This window comes from Doryrhamphus excisus, chromosome 1, assembly GCF_030265055.1.
Source record: "Doryrhamphus excisus isolate RoL2022-K1 chromosome 1, RoL_Dexc_1.0, whole genome shotgun sequence".
NCBI lineage: Eukaryota > Metazoa > Chordata > Actinopteri > Syngnathiformes > Syngnathidae > Doryrhamphus > Doryrhamphus excisus.
The window spans coordinates 2008876-2033748 of record NC_080466.1 but is presented as its reverse complement, the minus strand read 5'-3'; positions in this window follow the sequence as shown (position 1 = coordinate 2033748).

Sequence of the window (24873 nt, the reverse complement as noted above, 5' to 3'; positions counted from 1 at the left end):
ATAAATATAACACTTGAGAACTAGTTACAACACATGTCTGCAGCAATGCATATACCGATAAATACAGTGTGCCTACACAGCCATACCGAGGAAGAATAAGGTTTTACACTTTGTTATGTCTCCCATGCCGCAGTGCACCATAAAAAAGGAACGCCATTACCATGGAAGTGAAAATAAACATACATGACCGCCCATATTCGCTGCTGCTTGGTCCCTATCTCTCTAGTACTCTTGCAATGATCATTCAGTAACATTATTTTATATTTATTTTTATTTTGGCTGCTCTTTTGGTCCAAATTGCTCAACTGGTGCAACCACCATTAAGGCTACGTATATTACACGGATATTTTTAGAAACACATATTTTGCTATGCATTTTGGCCTTTCACCCACAAGTTTTATATCAATACCTTTTGCTGATAATAAGTACTGACAGTAACGCTACTTCACTAGCAGTCCACATGTGTGAATCACCATGTGTGTTATGGTGTATCTATGGAAATGATATCATTGACGCTTCTGATTGGTTGTAGTCTATGGCTGCATGACAGCCCATGGATGCATATTCATGTAGACAGTAATCATTTCAAAACACCACTGTGTTGATGGAGGTTTTATAAATATATAATGTAATGGTAATGGTAATGGTAATGGTTTAATTTCATTTGAACATGCATCAGATTACAATTGAGTGCATCCCATAATCAGTTCCCAGTTCCACATGTCCAAAAGGAGTAGGAAGAAGCAAAGCTTATTAAATCCTACCCCTCCATCTGGTACTTTTACAATCACTAACTGTTACATTTGTTCACTTCCTGCTTTCCATAATACAGTTTAAGGTTTTTTTTTGTTTTTTTTTAATAATGCAACTCGAACCAAAGTACAAGGTCATATGAGCAGTGTATAAGTTCCGACTTACACTAAAACTTGACTTACATCACAATCTACGAACCAAACTTGTCCGGATCCTGAAGGTCACATGTACTGGAGAAGCGTCATTAAACACATTGTCTTGATCGGAACACACACACAATGGCAGTGAATATTCAGAAATGAATGTGTTATACTCATGAATGTGCTCCAAATATTCACAGAATGATTAAAAACTTCCACTTAGTGAAGGATTTTCAAAGTTTACTCACAAAAAGGCTCAAAAGTACCCCAAAACAACAAATATTATATGCATTTTTACCTAAGAAAACTTATGTATGTTGTGTGAAAGTCAACTGTTGTGCATCATAGGTTTAATGACAAAAAGCCTGATAGAACCCAATGCAACAATCCCATTTATCTGGTCTGCAACCGTTCCAATGGTTGGCTGTTGGGACGCCGATCAGGAGTCAAACTGGCAGGTAGATAACACAGTAAAACATTATAAATACTGTACATCTCAGTTAAGTTCCAAATCTTCACATTTCCAGGGCTGTGAATGCCGAAGTCAGTCAAATATCAAATATCGCCATTGGTATTTTAAGGGCGCTATGATGTCCTTAAAAGTGTTTTGAATACATATGTCCATGCTCTCCATGAGTGATGCAGCAAAGCTACCAATGCCAAGCTAAGAGCCGTTTTAAATAGATACCATTGAAGATGAAATTATGTAGCTCCAGTTCAAGCCCGAGTGTCCTTCATTGTGCAATCCTCACAAACCAACAGCAGATAATAATTGAGACTCGTCAATGTCACCCAAGCAGGAATGTTGTGAAATGTAAGCTGGCCTTGGGTCACAAAGTCAACCGAGGTATTTATCCTTCAGACTTAAATATGGAGTAAAAAGGGGCCTGTGAGAAGAATGGGAAAAGTGACAAAAGAAGACATTTCGAACTGTAATAACTGGAGAGAGGACTCGCTGTGGGCCTTCATCGGGATTAACTCTTTGTTCTCCAAACACTTAACAATCAGTGATGAAAGGAAGGAAGGAACCGACACCCCTGTTCTCTTCTCTTTGCATGTTTCAGGGTCAGTAGATATTGGTGTGTTGGTCTGCATTCAAGCTGCCCGTCTTTTTATCTGCATGTTTTTTTTTATATATTTATTATTATTATATTTATTATAATAATATAATTCTAATTATAATAATATATATATTATTATATTAATATTATATATTAATATTATATATTATATTATAGCTTTTTTCCTCACGAGGGTCGCGGGGGTGCTGGAGCCTATCCCAGCTGACTTTGGGCGAGAGACGGGGTACATCCTGGACTGGTCGCCAGCCAATCACAGGACACATATAGACAAACAACCATTCACACTCACATTCATACCTATGGACAATTTGGAGTCGCTAATTAACCTAGCATGTTTTTGGAATGTGGGAGGAAACCGGAGTACCCGGAGAAAACCCACGCATGCACGGGGAGAACATGCAAACTCCACACAGAGATAGCCGAGAGTGGAATTGAACCCTGGTCTCCTAGCTGTGAGGTCTGCGTGCTAACCACTTGACCACCGTGCCGCCCCATTGTAATATTATTATTGTTATTATCATTATCATTATTATCATTATTGTTATAATCTTTATCATTATTACCATCATTATAATCATCATTAATATTACCATTTTCATCATTATACAGTAAACCTCGGATATATCAGACTCGGATATATCGGAAATTCGCTCACAACGGACAGATAAAAAAGAACCGATTTTTCTGTAATGCATTTCCAATAAAAATTCATTGCATATATCGGATTTTTTATAACGGATTTCGCCTATTTCGGACAAAATCTCCAGTCCCGTTCCAATGCATTTCCATTAAATTTCCCTCGTATATATCGGATGGCCGCATCGTGGCGCTCCGATTCGCCGAATCGTGACAGGCCGCTATACGACGTCATTTGCAGCGTTTGCAGCGTTGCCTGCGCGTCCAGGTACATTGGAAACATAGTCAAGGAAGTGCCTTTTTATAACGGATAAAATCCCATTTACGCATATACCGGATATAAATCCGATATATGCGTAAAACGGACATTTTCCGGTATACGCATATAACGGATTTCGCTTATATCGGACAAAACCAGTGGGAACAATTGAATCCGATATATCCGAGGTTTACTGTAGTTAACAATTTTTTGATTTTTTTTTTCATTGTTTAATTTTACAGACTTCATTGCTTCTTGTAGAGTACTTTATCATTCCATCTGTTATTTTCTGAAATCCGCAGTATTTGTGTTTTTATTGCCCACTTTTTTGTGACATTTACATATCATTTCCTGGATTTCATATGTCTAATCTTGTGCATTAAAAAAAACAAGAACTTGAGACTGTGTCTGAAGAGGTGACCCACCCAAACATCAGTATCGTCTTGTTAAACCCTACCTGAGGTTTTTAGACGTGTTTATTAGTTTGTGCGTGTCTAGTCTTGTGCATTAAAAAAACAAGGTTTTACCGATGACCAACTCCAGTCCCAGTCTTCACTTGCTGTGCCTAATCTGGGTTGTTTATTTGCATTGTATTTTATTGTATTGTATTGTAACGGTTGTTGTATTTTCAGGTATTTAGATATTGTTTTTAATGTTTTTAAATGAGTATTTTAAATCACCATCTTATCCAATGTTTATTGGATATACAGTACATCAGGCAAGGTGACGCTGGTATCGATTGGCCCTGAAGCCGAATCACCAATAAACGATACCCGGCATTCATTTCAGAAGCCGCATGGATAAAGTGATGAATACATTTTATTTCAGATATTAAAGTTCTATTCCCACTAACAGCCCTTTTAAGGCATGTCAACAAATATTCCCAGCAATTTATTATTTAAAATATGTATGACCGAAGATGATACCGCACAAGGGCAGAGTACAGAAAAACAGTTTCCTTCTTAAAATGAGTGTCCTCCTTCCTTCCTCCCTCCCGATGGTGGACTCCCACAGTCCTTAGGCCTTTGTGTCTGTCTCTTCTTTATGAATAGAGGCTTAAAAATGGCCCGAAGCAATGCGTCTTCTGCTCCCTCACTGATAGCCAATGCATAATTCATTTATTTTCATCACTTCATCAGATGTGCATAAGCCGCACCCGGTTATTTTGGGGGAGGAGCATTTATTATGTTTTTTGCCACCGTTACTTCTCAGGGTCTTAAGGGACATATTCGCTCCATTCATTCATTCATTCATGGCCTCTCAACTTTATCAAGGCTGAAAGGATGAAAGCTAGTCTTTATTATTGATTATCAGAGGGATTAGCTCCCAGAGAAAGTTAAGGTTACCCCCTCAGTGCCACCAGTCAATGGAAGGATGCCCGGCCCTTTTTATCAGTGTACGTGTCGCCACACGCTACCCTCTCATGTGCGGCTTAGTGCCTTTATGTGTATGCAAAAAACATGAAAAATGACATGTGCATAAAACACACCAAGAACAGAATCAAACCCATAGGCAACATGCGGAACAAAGAATTGGAAACTATCCACTGTGTCCACAGCCAATGGCCCCGGACCAATTATCCGTAGCTCTTTAGCCTACCTTTTTCTACTTTCAATGAAAGACAAGCAAAAGTCCCAAAAGCAGCTGGCTCGCTTCGCACTTCTTGTTTAAAAAGCTCGGAGCGCCTCTCTCCCCGACCCACTCTTCACCCGGTGCCCACAAGTCTCCAGTCTTGACCGTACATTATCTTCCACACTAAATGCTCCCCATCCTTCCCTCTTCTCCCCTTTTCTCTACCTCGCCGAGAATAAAGCGCTCCTAATGACTGTGGGCTCTCAAGGGCCTGCTGGTGCCCGGGTGCTTGAAAGTGTGGCGTTGTGGAAAAAAAAAAGGGGGGGCATCTCCTCCTTCTCTTCTTCCTCTTCTTCCTCTTTTATCACAGGTGAGAATAAAAGGTCAAAAGGGGTTAATGTGCTGCTGTTGCACAGAGATTTGGGCTATCGCCATGGCAGCCAGCTTGTCAAAAAAAAACAAGGTGCATTTGCTTTCTCTGAAAATAAGTGTTAGCTTGACCTTTGGGTTTTATTTTGTTTTCACCTTAAAACTTGAGAGGCTCAGCTTTGACACTTCAAAAGCAGTTGTGGGTAAATATATGACTTTGTGACTGCTTTGGTGCGTTTTAGTCCGATGCCGATTTGAATATCGGAAGAGTCACGACTTCCTGGTTGGTTTATGTTGCTGCAATGCGAAAAAGACGGAATCTGGTCGTGGAACCTCGGAATTGAACACTGTGCATTTGTTAAAACTGGTTAACAAAAACATTGTTTCAGGCAAGGCTGCATGGTGGTGGAGTGCTTAGCGTGCAGGCCACACAGCTATGAGACCTAGGTTCAATTCCCCTCTTGGGTATCTCTGTGTGGAGTTTGCATGTTCTCCCCGTGCATGCGTGGGTTTTCTCCGGGTACTCCGGTTTCCTCCCACATTCCAAAAACATGCTAGGTTAATTAGCCACTCCAAATTGTCCATAGGTATGAATGTGAGTGTGAATGGTTGTTTGTCTATATGTGCCCTGTGATTGGCTGGCCACCAGTCCATTGTGTAGCCTTCCTCCTGCCCAAAGACAGCTGGGATAGGCTCCAGCATGCCCTTGTGAGGATAATCCGATACCTGTATTTGAATATCTGAACAGTCACAACTTCCTGGTTCATTTATGTTGCTGCAATGCGAAAAAAAAATTTGAACCTAGTTACGGAACCTCTGAATTGAACACTGCACATTTGTTAAAACAGTTCAATCCATGTGCTTCCATAAACTCTGTGTTGTTAAGCACTGCTCGCTATTGTTCATTTTTCAAAATAAAACTTCCTTGAACGAGCCAAAGTGTCCTGTGCGACTCCAGCTTGCCCCAATATTCATGCTAGCGTCTGTTTGGCAAAGTTTGTGTATGTAAATCAGGGGTCTCAAACATGCGGCCCGTGGGCCAAATGTGGCCCGCAGGACACTAGTTTGAGGCCCCCGCCTTGATATGAAAGTTTAATGTTAGTGCGGCCCGCGCAAGTTTGATATGGATGCTGTATGGTATCATGTACCCAGAAAAAAATATTACGTTTGATTAATGTTCATGTTAAAGGTTAAATAACTGTTAATAGTTATCCTCCCTATCCGTGTGGAAGTGGTAAGTTTTGGGCTTTTTAAGTTTAAAGTAAATAACTTGGAGGCTACCGTTTAGGTGGCTAGCTCTCTAGTTTGCGAGTTAGCATGTGTCTCAAGACCCTGCAGTTGCGCAATATGTTGTAAATAAAAAGAGTATAAATGTGACTATAGTCGTGTTTTGTCATGTCTACAGGGCTCTAATAATGCTTTGTTCATTTTAATCTGAAAAAAATCATTTGTCTACCCACCAACTATATGTGCTTTCTTAATTTTTAATTATTTGCCGTTTTATTATTATTATTATTATATTTATTTATTACTGATTGATTGATTTTCTTTATTCTTGATCTTATTTTGTGTATAAAAATAAAAATGAAGATATTTGAGAACAGTGGAATGTTTTATCAGAGCTTTTTTCTTGTAGAAAATCGGAACCAAATCAAAGTTTATTAATTTTTCTGTTTTTAATAAATGCATTTTTTTTTGGAGGGGGGGGAACTGATGCGGCCCAGCCTCGCCCAGACCCTAGCTCCAGTGGCCCCCAGGTAAATTGAGTTAGAGACCCCTGATGTAAATGATTATAAATTCATTTTAATCACTTAATTCATACTAAACTGAAAAAGTAAACCACCTGTGGAGGTTTTTCTTTGGACGCTCACTGAGTGGAAGATCCCCGAGTTTTTACTTCAATTTTGTCAGAAAATGTATTAAGAACAACTTTACGGAGTTGGACTTTGAAGGTTCCACTTGCCTCTCGCATCATGAAAGGCAAAGAAGCTGTCGTACATTGTGCAGCCGCGCATGGTGAAATTAATCATTCAAACCCTGCTAGGCTTTCTGGGATATTTTGTTATTCTACTTTAACAGTAAATGGGTTTTTTTTTCTTTACTCTTTTTTTTCACCTGCAACTTGAAACAATCGGAGTCAAGTCTGAAGTAATTAATTTCAAAGGCTGTGAATTAAACAAAAAAAAAAAAATCCATCCTGCTGTTCCTTTGTAATTTGCATTTTGATTTCTGCGATTTCTGCACTTTATACAACGTGCTCGCTCACAGTCTCTTTACTCAAGGTTCGCATTTTAATATCTGTCTGGATCAAAAGGCTTTCATTAAGTTTTCTACACTCCTTCCAGCATTTTAAGACTCGGAGGACAACAACAAAGTGCTTTCCTCTGCTCCAGCACCAGGTTAGCATAGAAGAAAAGAATGGTTATTCCTGAGCTAAGTTCACATCAAACACAAGGGGCTCCAAGTGAGAGAAGATGAAAGAAGCAGGCCTGACCCGGAAGATTAGACCAACACTGCTGCCAGCTCTGCGGCACCCAAGGGCCATTCTCACTCCGGGATTCTACCCCTCCTCTTCATACAGCAACAATGGAGTTTAGCGCGGAACAAGTCTCCAAGAAGAGGGTAGGATATGAGGAAAAGACGGAGATAAAAACACGGGCGGAGGAGGAACCGAGAAACATCGTCGTGAAGGAGCACAATGAGGTGGACAAAGACAGAAGGGAAAGGGGATGAGCGGAAAATAAGAAGCAGGAATAATTCAGCATAATTTCTACAATGCAAAACCGGTGCAAGACTACCCCAACCTAGTTTTTTTTTTTTTTTTTTTTTCGCCTCCTGTGACAGATAGCGGTGAGGCGAGGAATAATGCTGATTATCATAATTGCTTAAAGTGTGTGTGAATATTCATGATTTTTACTGCCTTATTATAGCAACAAATCCACACCACAATGAATGTAAATGCATTGTGATATTTAACATAGCGCAATGCCCTCAATCCCTGTGTGTGTGTGTGTGTGTGTGTGTGTGGACTGCAGCTGTGGGTGTCAAGGTTGGGTGCTATCTCTAACCGGCCCTCATCAGCTGGCTGAGCTGTTCCCATGCGTCACACACTCGGGAGAGAAAGGGGAACACTGGAGGGAGGCAGTGGAATAAAGAGACAATAACCACAGTGCCAACACACAGAATCAATCAGCAAGGTTAGGAGTAAAAGTACTGGGAAAGTGATTGGAAGAAAGGGGAAAAAGCACAAAATGGAAAAAGAGGTCATTGTTGCACAAAAAAACATGTCCTTTTACATCTCAGGTTGATTCTAAGGAGAACGAGGGGGAGGTTCGATTAAAAAAAATGTGGGTTAGGAATGTTGTGTTGCCAAATCTAGACATCAGAAAAGATGGAGGTAGTCCTTATTGGACCAAAAAGGTACAGTAGACTTTAGGCATACTTCTCTTTATTGGCTAATTCATCAATTAGAGTTTGTACTAAAACTCTTTTTTCCACAAAATGTTAATTATTAGTGTTTTCCATCTATTTTCTATGCCGCTTATCCTCATAAGGGTCACAGATATGCTGGCGCCTATCCCGGCTGACTTCAGGGGAGAGGCGGGGTACAATCACAGGGTACATATAGACTACATATAGACATATATATATAGACATATTTTTATTTACACAAAATAAGATCAAGAATCAAGAAAATCAATCAATCAGTAATAAATAAATATAATAATAATAAAACGGCAAATAATTAAAAAAATTAAGAAACCACATACAATTATTTTTTTCAGATTAAAATGAACAAAGCATTATTAGAGCCCTGTAGACATGACAAAACACGACTATAGTCACATTTATAGTCTTTTTATTTACAACATATTGCGCAACTGCAGGGTCTTGAGACACATGCTAACTCGCAAATTAGAGAGCTAGCGACCTAAACGGTAGCCTCCAAGTTATTTCCTTTAAACTTAAATAGCCAAAAACTTACCACTTCCACACGGATAGGGAGGATAACTATTAACAGTTATTTAAATTTTAACATGAACATTAATCAAACGTAATAATTTTTTCTACATGATACCATACAGCATCCATATCAAACTTGCGCGAGCCGCACTAACATTAAACTTTCATATCAAGGCGGGGGCCTCAAACTAGAGTCCTGCGGGCCACATTTGGCCCGCGGGCCGCGTGTTTGAGACCACTGATTTACATACACAAACTTTGCCAAACAGACGCTAGCAGGAATATTGGGGCAAGCTGGAGTCGCACAAGACACTTTGGCTTGTTCAAGGAAGTTTTACTTTGAAAAATGAACAGCAGTGCTTAACAACACTGCTCGCTTTTTAGTCTTTTTATTTACAACATATTGCGCAACTGCAGGGTCTTGAGACACATGCTAACACGCAAACTAGAGAGCTAGCGACCTAAACGGTAGCCTCCAAGTTATTTCCTTTAAACTTAAATAGCCAAAAAACTTACCACTTCCACACGGATAGGGAGGATAACTATTAACAGTTATTAACAGTGACTTCAGATATTCAAATACAGGTATCGGATTATCCATCCATTGATCCAAGGGCATGCTGGAGCCTATCCCAGCTGTCTTCGGGCGAGAGGCAGGCTACACGCTGGACTGGTGGCCAGCCAATCACTGGGCACATATAGACAAACAACCATTCACACTCACATTCATACCAATGCACAATTTGGAGTCGCCAATTAACCTAGCATGTTTTGGGAATGTGGGAGGAAACCGGAGTGCCCGGAAAAAAACCCACGCATGCACAGGGAGAACATGCAAACTCCACACAGAGATCCTAAGCGGAGAATCGAACACAGGTCTTCCCGATCTCCTGGCAGTGTGGTCTACGTGCTAACCACTCATCCATCACGAGGCCGATTAGATGAAGGCACGTTTGTTGTGGAAGAACAGACTTCAGTTAAAACATCAAAAATTGTGAACCTGACCCTTTCATTCAGCATCAGTGACCTCCGACCTCCAAATGTTATTGTGGATGAAAGGATTTCTAGTCGAATGTCTTCTGAGCAGAGTGGAACCTAGTATAAACCGCTGCAGTGCATCCGGAATGCTGCTGCTCGAGTCCTGACTAGAACCAGCAAATATGACCATATCGGTCCAGTACTCGGGTCTCTGCACTGGCCTGGCCTTCCTGTCACTCAGAGAATAGACTCTGTTTTGCGTACAAGTTTTTCCCTGGTCTTCCGCCAAACTACATCTCTGACATGTCAGAGCAACATAAACCATCTCTCCTGCGGGTGCCCAGACTCAGGACTAAACACACTAAGGCTGAGTTTTATTCAAGTGCACATTTGACTGAAAGTATTTCATCTGCACTTTTCATCTTTGTTTTGCTCGATGGAAGAATTAATGGCATTTTATGTAAATTATGTCAGAATGCTTTTGTTTTATGTAAAGATTTTATAAAGTGATTTCACCCTTCTTTTCTGTAAGGCACTTTGAATTATCTTGTGCATGAATTGTGCTGGTCGAGTGGTTAGCGCACAGGCCTCACAGCTTGGAAACCCGAGTTCAATTCCTCGGGCCATCTCTGTGTGGAGATCCCGGTGCATGAGCGGGTTTTCTCCGGGTACTCCGGTTTTCTCACACATTCTAAAAACATGCTAGGTTAATTGGCGACTCCAAATTGTTCATAGGTATGAATGTGAGTGTGAATGGTTGTTTGTCTATATGTGCCCTGTGATTGGCTGGCGACCAGTCCAGGGTGTACTCCGCATCTCGCCCGAAGACAGCTGGGATAGGCTCCAGCACCCCCCGCGACCCTCGTGAGGAAAAAGCGGTAGAAAATGAATGAATGAATGAATGAATTGTGCTGGTCGAGTGGTTAGCGCACAGGCCTCACAGCTAGGAGACTCGAGTTCAATTCCTCTGTGTGGAGATCCCAGTGCATGCGTGGGTTTTCTCCGGGTACTCCGGTTTCCTCCCACATTCCAAAAACATGCGAGGACTCCAAATTGTCCATAGGTATGAATGTGAGTGTGAATGGTTGTTTGTCTATATGTGCCCTGTGATTGGCTGGCCACCAGTCCAGAGTGTACCCCGCCTCTTGCCTGAAGACAGCTGGGATAGGCTCCAGCACCCCCGCGATCCTCATGAGGATAAGCGGTAGAAAATGAATAAATGAATGAAAACCAAATACAAGGCCTGAAGTCTAGTAGTTCAAAAACCCCTTAATTACGTACTGTATAGTACTGCAAATAATCTTGCCGGGATAGGCTCCAGCACGCCCCGCGACCCCCGTGAGGCTAAGTGGTAATGAATGAATGACTGAATGAATGCTTTTATTTTATGTAATGATTTTATAAAGTGATTTCGCCCTTCTTTTCTGTACTTTGAATTATCTTGTGCATGAATGATGCTGTATAAATAACCTTGCCTTGCCTATATGTCCAAAAGGAAGACCAAAATCCATATGTCGCAGTGTCTGGCTTTTTGTGGGAGTTACTGTCCATATGTACCAAAAAAAAGACAAAAATCTATGAATAATTGACACTCCCTTGAAAAAAAAAAACTTGCCGTTGACCTTCTCCTCTGATTTCGGATCAACATTTGCAATACAAGCGATTGTTGAAACTATTAGATGATCCAAAACCTTCCACTTCTCTCTTCAATTGTCATTGTTCACATTATCAGTGAAGCATAAAGGTGAATTTTGGCCTTTTTTTTAATAACAGTGGCACATGTATATATCTATATTATCACATATTTATATATTTTATAATTTTTTTGTGTAGATTTTTCGACAAAAAATCTGGAAATATATGTGAATGCACTGTATTCTACCATATTTACTTCCTGGGTGATGGCCAACTGTCCCAATAATTTTGTCCATCTACTTGTATTAAAATTCCCTCCCCACTAAAAAACGCCCACACATGGACACACACACACACACACACACACACGCACACACACGCACAATGGCCCCCTCCTCCTGCCATGCCCATGCATCTGAGGTGCCAGATGGCACAGGACAAGCCCTCCGGAGGGGAAGACAGCGTGGTGACCCCCTCCCTCACTCACCCACACTTTCTCACACGCTGAAGTGTGTGAGTGGGGGAGATGAGGTTATCAGTGATGCCCATCAAAGCGTTCACACACAAGCTATGCAGTGACTAACTCTCAAGATGCAGCGATATCAAGGCATGTCTCGACATATTTAGAGGCAGGTGAAGAATTTGACTGGCCCTCGGGCCTGTTGCACCGCCACACGGACATTACCCAACATCAAACGTTTACTTCGTCTTGCCATCCGTGCCCTCCTACGTGGTGATGCTATCTCATCTCCACCTGCACGCAACGACACTGACCCGCACCGAGACCTGCGCTGTGCAGCAACAGGACCTACGAATCCTGTCCAAAAGCTTTCATAAGGAGTAGAGGTGGTGGTTGTTGTGGGTGAGCAGTTCACAGCCAAAGGAGCTTCCTGAGTCAATGTGGGAGTAGTGAAATATGTTGGGATTGCCCGTGCTGGTCTTATCAATCAAAGTACCATGATGCATGTCATGTACAGTAGAGTACATGGTAGTAAAACAGTCATTTGCTGGGTTGTCTTTTGTACTAAAAAGTAACTTGGCCACATCATCTTAAATGTGGGTGTCACACCAATCTTATGGTTAAGGTTAATTAGAAATATGAATTAATAATGCTAATGCTAATGCTAATGCTAATGCTAATGCTAATGCTAATGCTAATGCTAATGCTAATGCTAATGCTAATGCTAATGCTAATGCTAATACAATGCTAATACAATTGAGTGCATCACATAATCAGTTCACAGTTCCACATGTCCAAAAGGAGTAGGAAGAAGCAAAGCTTATTAAATCCTACCCCTACATCTGGTACTTTTACAATCAGTAACTGTTACATTTGTTCACTTCCTGCTTTCCTAATATAGTTTAAGTTTTTTTTTTGGTTGTTTTTTTTTTTAATAATGCACCTCGTACCGAAGTACAAGGTGTAATAATAAGAATGATCAAAAGGGGATTATGCTTTTTGCACTTTTCTGACCTATAAATGTAGTTAGAATGTTGTATTCTCGTGTTAAACAATGCCAAAGTTTCAGATAATCAGGTTGGCACATTTGGAAGTGAGCCCTGAAAAAAGTTGGGGATGGCTTAAAAGGCTCAGTTCAAAAGGTGTGGTAAAAATGCCCCATTGTGATGTCACAGAGGGGCACACTTCCTTATATGGGCGTGGCTGTAAACCAGATAAATTCTCTACTCTCACCCAAGCTCTGCTACTCTGTTCGCGAAACAAGCTCAGGCAGAAGTTATTGTATTTAGATGTATTGTATTATATCAACGGCATTTCACACGTGAACGTAAAAAATGTTGCTGGAGCCAGAAGCAGCGTGCTCTCGCCAGGAAAGGTGCATTAATTTCGGACACGCTGTGCGTCAAAGCTGCGCCCTCACGTCCAGCTTCTGAACTCCACCGCACCAACAGCGCCTTTGCCAAAGTGTGCCCGACAATGAGCGCTATCCCTCGGGCAAGCGAGGTTGCCACACGTCCGGCTTCTCCTGAGCTTCAGTACTTTGGTCGTGTGACCAATCACAGCTAACTGGGCATGCCCGGAGGTGGGCCATGGGTGGGATAAATTAAAACAGACCATTTTGGCGCGAAGCCCAATTCCAAGGAAATACAGCGGGAATAGGTGCCGATTCTGGAAGATCTAGAAAGTTTTATGTGTGGGTTATTGTGTGTAGCTGCTCTATAGGAGTCCACAACTCAATACGAAGGGCTGAAAAATTGGCATAATAATAGGTATTCAGTTTTCTACTTACTGGTTCCTCAAATTGTGGCCTCCATGCACCAATTACAGTTCTGTAGCAGTACGGGGTTAGATTTTTTTTTTTACGCTAAGCAAGAGGGTTTGCATGGGAAGGAGTGAGCAGGAAGTGAGCAGGACCATGATCTCCATGGTTTCAGAGACTAAACCTGAAACGGAAACCTGCAAAATGCAACAAAATGAATCCCCAGAGAACATTGAAGCGTCGTGATGGGTCAAAATGTGCGCCAAGTATGGAAGATGCATACACGCTGGCACGTCTGCAGGAAGTGGAGCATTCGAATCTCAGCTGCGGCATCTCTGTGTGGAGTTGCATGTGTGTCCAGCGCACCCCCCCACCCCCCGAAACATGCATATTAAGTTAATTGGAGACTATAAATAGTCCATAGTGGTGAATGTGCATATGAATGGTTGCCTAATTGTGTCCTGTGATTGACTGGTCCAGTCTAAAGTCAGCTGGCATCGGCTCCGGTTCACACGTGACCCTAATGAAGACAAAGTGGTATAGAAATTAGACGGATAGCAAGTCTCCCGTCATAGGCATCTCTCAAAATTATCATAAAGATTAAAAATCTGTTGTTTGTATTCAGATCCAAACGGTAGTATCCGTTTTCAATGTAATATGTTCTTAGCAATTTTACATGAACATTTCACTGCACTTAAATAGCAAATATATTTTCCACTTTCAATGGTTTAGGAGCTTATTTGATTTAGTCTCCGTCGGTTCTGTGGGAGAGCCTTTACTGGGAGGACAGGCCAATCCATCCCAAAGGGCTTCATCACTTATCAGCAGCCTTCTGAGATTCCACTAAGATTCACCCCCTTATGAATAATCTCACCCACCGGCATAATGGTGCATTGCGAGGGAGGAGGGAAGCGACAGATTATTTAGAAAGACACAGGATGGCTCGGTGATAGTTTGAGGGGGAATAAGAAATAAAGAGAGTGAGGATGAGACGGGAGACAGGAGACGGGAGACGCGGAATGGAGAGAATAAAAGGAGATGGAGAGTTGGAGGGTACGGCGAGCAAAAGCGAGAGGAAGTCTTTTGATGTGTTTCCCTGTTCCAGTGCGGGCATCGGGGTGGATTGCGTAGCCATAGCCTGCCCCTCTGCTTGAAGGGACTGACTGGTTTATTAAACGCTCCCACCGCCCCTGTGCCTCAGAGCATGATGGGATTAATGCTGGCATAACCCTTTACTTAATTCATTACAGGGGGACACTGGCTAATTTGATTTGATATTATTTTAATAAAGTTCTGTGATGATTTGGAAGATTGTTTCAGGCTATCAGAAATAATTTTCCAGTTATTACAAGCGCTCAGGCAAGTCCTTTGATAGCGGCAGTCAGTCTTGCTGCGTGCAGAATACATTAGTTGTAAGTGTAAGTGCGTTAAGCTACTGAAGGAACACTCATAACGAGGCTGCTGAGAATTGATGAGAGTTGGGAAAAGGTGCCGCGGTCAGGCGCCGTGTACGAAAAAAAACATGACGAGATGAGAAGACCAAGGAAGGTACATGGATGAGACCGAGCAGGAGCAGGAGCACCACAAGTACATGTGATAAGAATTTTTTTTTTTTTAATCAACGTCAAGTAAATTATCTTTTTGTAATATTTTGACTTTATTCCCATAATAACTTGACTTATATCTTCTCCCCCAATCTAATTGCAACTTTTGTTTTTTTCTTAATAATTACTTTAAAAAATATATATATTTGTTTATTTATTTATATTACTCTATAACTCTATGCTACAAACATTGCATTTTTGTCATAACATTATAAGTTTATTTTCATGAAATTGCATTTTTTCCTCATTAATTCATTCATTTTCTATGCATTTATGCCCAAAACTTACCACTTCCACACGGATAGGGAGGATAACTATTAACAGTTATTAACAGTGACTTCAGATATTCAAATACAGGTATCGGATTATCCATCCATCCATTTTCTATCCTTATCCTCACAAGGTCATGCTGGAGCCTATCCCAGCTGTTTTCGGGCGAGAGGCGGGGTACACCCTGGACCGGTCGCCAGCCAATCACAGGGCACATATAGACAAACAACCATTCACACTCACATTCATACCTATGGACAATTTGGAGTGGCTAATTAACCTAGCATGTTTTTGGAATGTGGGAGGAAACCGGAGTACCCGGAGAAAACCCACGCATGCACGGGGAGAACATGCAAACTCCACACAGAGATGGCTGAGGGTGGAATTGAACCCTGGTCTCCTAGCTGTGAGGTCTGCGCGCTAACCACTCGACCACCGTGCCGCCGACAAGTAAATTATCTTTTTGTAATATTTTGACTTTATTCCCATAATAACTTGACTTATATCTTCTCCCCCAATCTAATTGCAACTTTATGTTTGTTTCTTAATAATTACTTTTAAAAATATATATATTTGTTTCTTTATTTATATTACTCTATAACTCTATGCTACAAAAATTGCATTTTTGTCATAACATTATAAGTTTATTTTCGTGAAATTGCATTTTTTCCTCATTAATTCATTCATTTTCTATGCATTTATCCTCACGAGGGTCGTGAGGGTGCTGGAGCCTATCCCAGCTGTCTTCGGGCGAGAGGCAGGCTACACCCTGGACCGGTCGCCAGCCAATCACAGGGCACATATAGACAAACAACCATTCACACTCACATTCATACCTATGGACAATTTGGAGTCGCCAATTAACCTAGCATGTTTTTGGAATGTGGGAGGAAACCGGAGTATCGGATTATCCATCCATCCATTTTCTATCCTTACCCTCACAAGGTCATGCTGGAGCCTATCCCAGCTGTCTTCGGGCAAGAGGCGGGGTACACCCTGGACTGGTGGCCAGCCAATCACAGGGCACATATAGACAAACAACCATTCACACTCACATTCATACCTATGGACAATTTGGAGTCGCTAATTAACCTAGCATGTTTTTGGAATGTGGGAGGAAACCGGAGTACCCGGAGAAAACCCACGCATGCACGGGGGGAACATGCAAACTCCACACAGAGATGCCCAAGTGGGGAATTGAACCGAGGCCTAAACGGTAGCCTCCAAGTTATTTCCTTTAAACTTAAAAAGCCCAAAACTTACCACTTCCACACGGATAGGGAGGATAACTATTAACAGTTATCAGTGACTTCAGATATTCAAATACAGGTATCGGATTATCCATCCATCCATTTTCTATCCTCATCCTCACAAGGTCATGCTGGAGCCTATCCCAGCTGTTTTCGGGCAAGAGGCGGGGTACACCCTGGACTGGTCGACAGCCAATCACAGGGCACATATAGACAAACAACCATTCACACTCACATTCATACCTATGGACAATTTGGAGTCGCCAATTAACCTAGCATGTTTTTGGAATGTGGGAGAACATGCACGGGGAGAACATGCAAAAAAGAGATGGCCGAGGGTGGAATTGAACTTGGGTCTCCTAGCTGTGTGGCCTACACACTAACCTACTCGTCCATCGACAAACAACCATTCACACTCACATTCATACTTATCTACAATTTGGAGTCGCCAATTAACCTAGCATGTTTTTGGAATGGGGCGGCACGGTGGTCTAGTGGTTAGCGCGCAGACCTCACAGCTAGGAGACTAGGGTTCAATCCCACCCTCGGGCATCTCTGTGTGGAGTTTGCATGTTCTCCCCGTGCATGCGTGGGTTTTCTCCGGGTACTCCGGTTTCCTCCCACATTCCAAAAACATGCTAGGTTAATTGGCCACTCCAAATTGTCCATAGGTATGAATGTGAGTGTGAATGGTTGTTTGTCTATATGTGCCCTGTGATTGGCTGGCGACCAGTCCAGGGTGTACCCCGCCTTACGCCCGAAGACAGCTGGGATAGGCTCCAGCACCCCCGCGACCCTCGTGAGGAAAAGCGGTAGAAAATGAATGAATGTTTTTGGAATGTGGGAGGAAACCGGAGTACCCGGAGAAAACCCACGCATGCACGGGGATCTCCACACAGACATGGCCGAGGAATTGAACTCGGGTCTCCTAGCTGTGAGGCCTCTGCACTAACCACTCGGCCGGCACGATTCATGCACAAGACAAATATGACGAGAAGAGAAGACCAAGGAAGGTACATGGATGAGACCCAGCAGGAGCTGCGAGATGTTCGGTATGCGCTGAGCTCATGCACGTCACCATTGTTAAATCTCGGAGGGAAACACGGTTATTTAAGAGTCTGCTGCGAGCGTAGGCGTCCCTGAACAATAAGATGGACCATTTTTTTGTTTCAACTTTCAGAGCTTTATTGTTTTTTTTTCTGGTTTCTGGTCCTTTTAGACATATTTTGTCAACATGTTTTGGAAATTCTGCACAGTCGTCTCAGTGCACCATTGTCCTGGCCGTATTAGAATAATCCTGTTTTCCACCGACCCTTTCGTCCACTTCTTGTCATGAGTGTTGCCAGTTGCAAATAATCCTGCTACTGTCTCATCCCTAATTTACATATTCCTTAAGATAATTGGGTAGACTGGAGATGTCTCAAACTATTTCCTTAATCCTGTGTCCTTACCCTGGAAGTTTTGGACGAGAACGTAGTCGGGTGAAGACAGGGGGTTTGAACTGTACATTAGTTACAATGTTTTTGTTTTGCTTTTTCCTTAAACCCCAAATGACACACATTTCCCTCTGAAAAGATAAGCCCTCAGTCAAAGGCCGCGGGAGATGTCTGGGATCCTGTGAAAGAAGTGCGGGAATTACCTACCAGAGGTCTGGCATGAAGGGGGATGGAGAAAAAAAAAAAAAAAAAAGGTGGGGGTGCAGCGCTACCCTTATTCATTAGTCCGTCTGGGGTCCAAGGCGGGGTCACACAATGTGACGGTTGTTCTCCAGACCCCCAGACCCCAGCAGACACATTTAATGGCCACCGTTTCCTCTCCAGACAGAGCGAGAAGGACAGGGAGGGGGGGTGCGGAGGTTGGAGTGAAGGTGACAAAGGGGGGTGGGCTTCGGGAGACTAAAGAGGAGAATGATGAAAAGGATCAAGACAGAAAGTGAAAACACGTTCACGCCGCGAAAGGGGGAGAAAACAAGTTGAGGAAAGGAAAATAAACACGGTCAATTTGGATGGACCCCGACACACAGAAGCATCCTGGGTCACGGCGGTTCTCACATTCATACCTGCCCTCTCGGGGACGCCACGGCATTCCTTAGGGTGCCTCCTGCTTTTTCACCAGCCCATATGTTCAAGGGTTACAATTTAGAACAATTAATGCGGTCAAAGGTTATGCTGGGTAAGTGGAGCACCCCCTTCAACCTTTAAACCAGGGGTGTACAAACTTTTTCCTCTGAGGGAAAAACACTGGAAGATGAACGGAAGCGAGCGCCACAAGTACATGTGATAAGAAGTTTTTTTTTTATCAACGTCAAGTAAATTATTTTTATACTTTTTATAATATTCTGACTTTATTCCCATAATAACTTGACTTATATCTTCTCCCCCAATCAAATTCTTCCAAAATTGCAACTTTATGTTTGTTTCTTAATAATTACTTTTATAAAATAATGTATTTGTTTCTTTATTTATATTACTCTATAACTCTATGCTACAAAAATGGCATTTTTGTCATAACATTATAAGTTTATTTTCCTAAAATTGCATTTTTTCCTCATTCATTCATTTATTTTCTATGCACTCATCCTCAAGAGGGTCGCGGGGGTGCTGGAGCCTATCCCAGGTGTCTTCGGGCGAGAGGCATGGTACACCCTGGAATGGTGGCCAGCCAATCACAGGGCACATATAGACAAACAACCATTCACACTCACATTCATACCTATGGACAATTTGGAGTGGCTAATTAACCTAGCATGTTTTTGGAATGTGGGAGGAAACCGGAGTACCCGGAGAAAACCCACACATGCACGGGGATCTCCACACAGAGATGGCCGAGGAATTGAACTCGGGTCTCCTAGCTGTGAGGCCTGTGCGCTAACCACTCGGCCGGCACAATTCTTGCACAAGATAATACGCATGTTTTTGACATGTTTTTGGAATGTGAAACCGGAGTCCCCGGAGAAAACCCACGCATGCACGGGGAGAACATGCAAACTCCACACAGAGATGGCCGAATGTGGGATTGAACCCTGGTCTCCTAGCTGTGAGGTCTGCGCGCTAAACACTCGACAGCCATGCAAAAATGTTATTTTTTTTTTCAACTATTTCAACTTTCTGTAAAAAATTTTTTAACCAAATTTTCCCCAAAAATACTATATTTATTTTTTTTGTTTCTGATAACATGACAAATTTAACAAATTATGGGTTTTTTTTTATTTCAACTTTGTGCTACTGAAAAATTATATTACTTTTCTTCATAATCTTATGTTATTCTAATAAAAGTATAGTTAGTATAGTGAGTATGTTAGATTACAGTTTCATATTTTAACTGTATTCTTTAACAATTACTGCTGATTTTTCCACTTTTACCATTGTGTTTTTATTATGCTTTATTATGAAATAACATTATTAGAATATACCTCCGGCCAATGAAAAGACAACAGTGGGCAACAAATAGACCCTGTTCTGTGCTTTGGACACCACTGCTACAGACCCACTAACACCCACTTCATTACATGACAATGACATAATCAACTTTAATACTTGATTACAAACTTTAATCAAATAATTGTGAGAATGATACTCTCCGTCGGTTATTAAAATGGCATGCAAATGATATGCACATCATGCGGTGTTTTTGTTCCATATGTACGATTTAAAAAAAGGCATTTGATAATGTCAAAATGTCAGAGGTTGCGGTAATAGCTAGCTTTCTCTTAAGTTCATTATATTCGCTGAGCTACGCTGCTCCACTTTCAGTAGCGTCGCCCCGGGCAGAAATCAATGTCCGCAACCAAATAATCAAGGTTATAGAAAAGGGCACGCATTAACACGATTTCACAGAAAATATGCAGAGTTCATGTGCATATGTTCCTGGATTAAATAAAAAAAAACTCAAATGTCAAGAATAAATAAATGCAGATCCGAGCAAAGAGATTGGGACTTATGTTGTGATTGCGAGGCTCAACGAGGTGACTTCGGTGAATTATCGTTCTACTGAATTGGATCTAAAAAAAAATGTAGCATGGAGATTTGGTATGTCATCATGATGTCATCATCTTTAGTTTGTTTATCAATCAGAAACGATTGATTGCCATGAAAAGGAACACACGTAAATACACAGCATGGAAGCGAACCTTCATACACTCTCCATGTGTCCATTTATGGAACAGGCTAGTTTGGAAAAACTATTGTATCATGTTTTTTCTCTGCATACCGTAAATTCCGGACTATAAGCCGCTACTTTTTTCCCAAACTTTCAACCCTGCGGCTTATTCAGTGATGCGGCCAATTTATGTAATTTTTCGAATGGCCGCCAGGGGCTCTCTCTATATGCGTCGAGGAAGACTGCAACTTCTTGTCTTGTGCATAAATGAAATTAGCGTGAACATACCCTTATCATGGAAAATGCAAAAAGAAAAGCATATGACGCAGCTTTCAAGCTAAAAGCAATCGAACTGTTCGATAAAGAAGGAAACAGAGCTGCTGCACGTAAACTTGGCATAAACAAATCGATGGTGAGACGCTGGAAACGGCAGCGGGAAGGCACCGTTTGTGAAGAAAGTTATATTATTATTATTGTTAAGTTATATTAATAAAACGTTGAAAACTCTCTCTGTGTACCGTCTTTCTTTGTAAATATGTTTACATCAGGGGTGCTCATTAAGTCGATCGCGATCTACCGGTCGATCGCGGAGGTGGTACTGGTCGATCGCGGCGTGACATAAAAAAAAATATCATCCCGGCATCAATGCCGTCACTTGATTGATATACAGGGCAGCCATTCAGATGACAACTGAATGTTGCCCTTCGGGCGACCAATCAAATCAAACAACGTCTCTAAGTGCAGCAGAACTTACGATGTCAGCCTATCATCCATCCCCGTTACTTGATTGACATACAGGACAACCAGTCAGATGACAACTGAATTTTGACCTTTAGGTCACCGCTCATGCGTAAACAACGATGCAAAGTGCTAAGCTAGTCGGCGAATTGCGAGATTTTAAGCCCTCGCTAAAGTTTATGGTCACTAAAATGAGTGAAGGAGCTGGACCAAGTAAAAAGGCAAAAACTGGACCAAGTAAAAAGGCAAAAAACATATCACTTCCATACGGATATGGAATATTATACGGATATTATGATACGGATATTATCCATGACTGATAAACATTTGGAAGTGTGCTTGAGGCTGGCTATCAGCAGCTACTGTCCGGACTATGCATCCCTGGCTGGTTCAATTCAGTGCAAGTCATCAAAGTAAACTCAGGTAATTACAAAAAATGTTAATAGTTAATTATGTGTGTTTTGCAATATTGGCTCATTTGGTTATGTAAGGTACATCAACATACATTGTACGTACAAATAATCCTCAATACATTTGAAAATAAATAGATGTTTTGCATTTTTGTAGTGGGTAGATCATTTTGACTCGGTCATTTTAAAAGTAGCTCGCATGCTGAAAAAGTGTGAGCACCCCTGGTTTACATGTTTTAATGTGGGCACATGCGGCTTATATACAGGTGCGGCTTGTGTATGTACAAAATCGGTTTTCCTCTAAAAATGTAGTTGGTGAGGCTTATAATCAGGTGCGCGCTATAGTCCGAAAATTACGGTACTCATTTTATTCCGATAGTTTGCTCTATATATATCTCTCCCTTTGACCGTAATACTAAGGAACTATCCGTACGGAAACGTTACCGTTTCAGCCTTTCATCAACGGCGCTCTGTGTGGTATTTTTTGACAACGGCTTCCAGAGTGGAAAAATCTCAAAACGCAGGATTAGCGTAGCCATGTAGACGACGCAATACGACATCAATGATGTCACGACCCACCATGACCAGAAGTAAGTTTTCACAAAAAATATTTCTAAGGACATGACTCCCCTAATTCGACGTTCTCTTGATATATTGTTGTCTTATACTTCATTAAGATTAAGATTAAGATTAAGATATGCCTCTATTCGTCCCTCAGTGGGAAAATTTGTACAGAGTACAGAGTCAGTTAAGCAGTACAAAATACACAATATAGAAAAATAAACAATAAACAATATAAACAATGTAGATAATATGAAACCAGATGAGATATATGACCAGTCTATACACTGAGATCTTGTTAGAGAGTTAATATGAGGCATTATGGAAATACTTCACATAGAGCTTGGTATATTGCACATAGAGCCCTTAATATTATTGCACATGGAGGTTGATCAGATATTGCACAGTGAATGGGGTCTGGAGTAACTATACTGACTATAAAGCAAATATTACACAGATGTACATAGCGGTGTAGAAGTCTATTGGGAGCGGTGCTGGTTGTACAGCCTGACATAATGAGTAAGCGGAATTTAACGTACTGACTTTTTTACCATATAATGCCGTGTACATTCATCGTGAACAACATTTGTGAGGTCAGTGGGTCAACTGATGTTGGTTTCTCAAAGGTCTTTGCCAACCAATATACCGATTGCTTCATGAATTAACTAATTAATTCATCGATTAAGACAGGGGTGGGCAAACTACGGCCCGGGGGCCACATGCGGCCCACCAAACATTTGAATCCGGCCCGCCAGTTGCTTTTAAGTATTTCAACTTTTAACATACGAGCTGGCAACATGACTTTCAAGTCGGATGTCTTATTCAGTAAAAAAAAAAAAAAAAATCGTAGTTTGATGTGGTCTGATGTTTAAAGTGCTCCTGAAAAAAAGGAAACAAGAACATATAGCTGATAGTATGACAATTAAAATTAGACAAATAATTCAAGGCGTAAAATTATTAAAAATTATTTAAAATTATTTAAAATTATTAAAAATTATCAAAAAAATATTAAAAAAATTATTAAAAAATTATTTAAAAAATTATTAAAAACTATTAAAAATTATTTAAAAAATATTTTAAAAATGATTAAAATTATAAGCGTAAAATCATGTGTGTTAAATATATGTTCTGGCCCCCCGCACAATTTTGTTAACTCAATGCGGCCCATGAGTCAAAAAGTTTGCCCACCCCTGGATTAAGACATCTGTGTCATTGTTTTTAATCCATATGTCTTTTTTTTAACCACCCATTGAATCGCCATTCAACTATCAACATGTTGCAAGCATGTTTCAGACCCAAATAACAGTCCCCCCATAAAATCCCTCTTGTCCCCACCTACGGCTTGAAAGTCTGGCCAAGAAAACACATGTTGATGCTGCCAAAGAGCTAGTTAGCGCTAATCGCCCTGCTGACAAGAGCAAGAAGATTAGGGGTCATGTCAGCTCCAGATTATTGGGGGATTTTACATTTATAAACCTGTACTGGCTCTAATTTAACGGCACCTTCTGGGACCTTAAAACACGACTGGAATGAGAGAAACAGATGTGGGTCTCTGTTAATGGGGAAATAGCAGTGCTGGGATGGCTCAGTAGACACGTTAATAGAGCCAAAAAAAAAAACGGAGTGGACAGCAACACGGGGGCCAGACAGGCCCTCACTCCATCCTCTCTTTTACCTCACATTTTTGTCACTTCCAATATGGAAGCATTCCAAAATGGAGCACGGGTGGACCAGTCTACAGTAGTTGAGATGTGCCAAGCATTCAGCACTCGGGGACGCTGGTCTGCAGGCCCAGATCTGTCAAGCTCGAGCTTTGGTCAGGAGGCAGAGCCGCTGCAAGTTTAACACCTTGGACTGTGAAGTCACAAGATTTACAGTGATTTGACTTTTTGACTCCTCTCGAGTTATATCGCTGCATCCTCTGGGGATGAAGGAGGAATGGAAAGAGATTATGTGCTCCTGCTGCTTCTCTCTCTTCTAATGGACAGACAGCTTTAGCTACAGCACAATGAGGAATTTTAAACTGCACGGAACTAAAATGGGAGAGTTGAGAGGACTTACACTTCATTCTGTGAACCGTGCGTTGCTCTTATGTGAGGCTCTGTCCATGTGGACATGGGGATCTTCAAGAAGGGATTTTTTTATTTATGTTAACCTTTTTATTCAACAACAAAATTATATGTACAAAATTATATGCAAATAACATGCAAATGAGTCGATGAAGTCGACTTTGAATAGTTACTTTTCTGACTGAGGAGTTGGCTCGGCTCGACCCATTTCAGTTCCGAGTGGGCCCTTTTGCCACAATAGTCAAATGGAGTAGAAGAACTACTAGA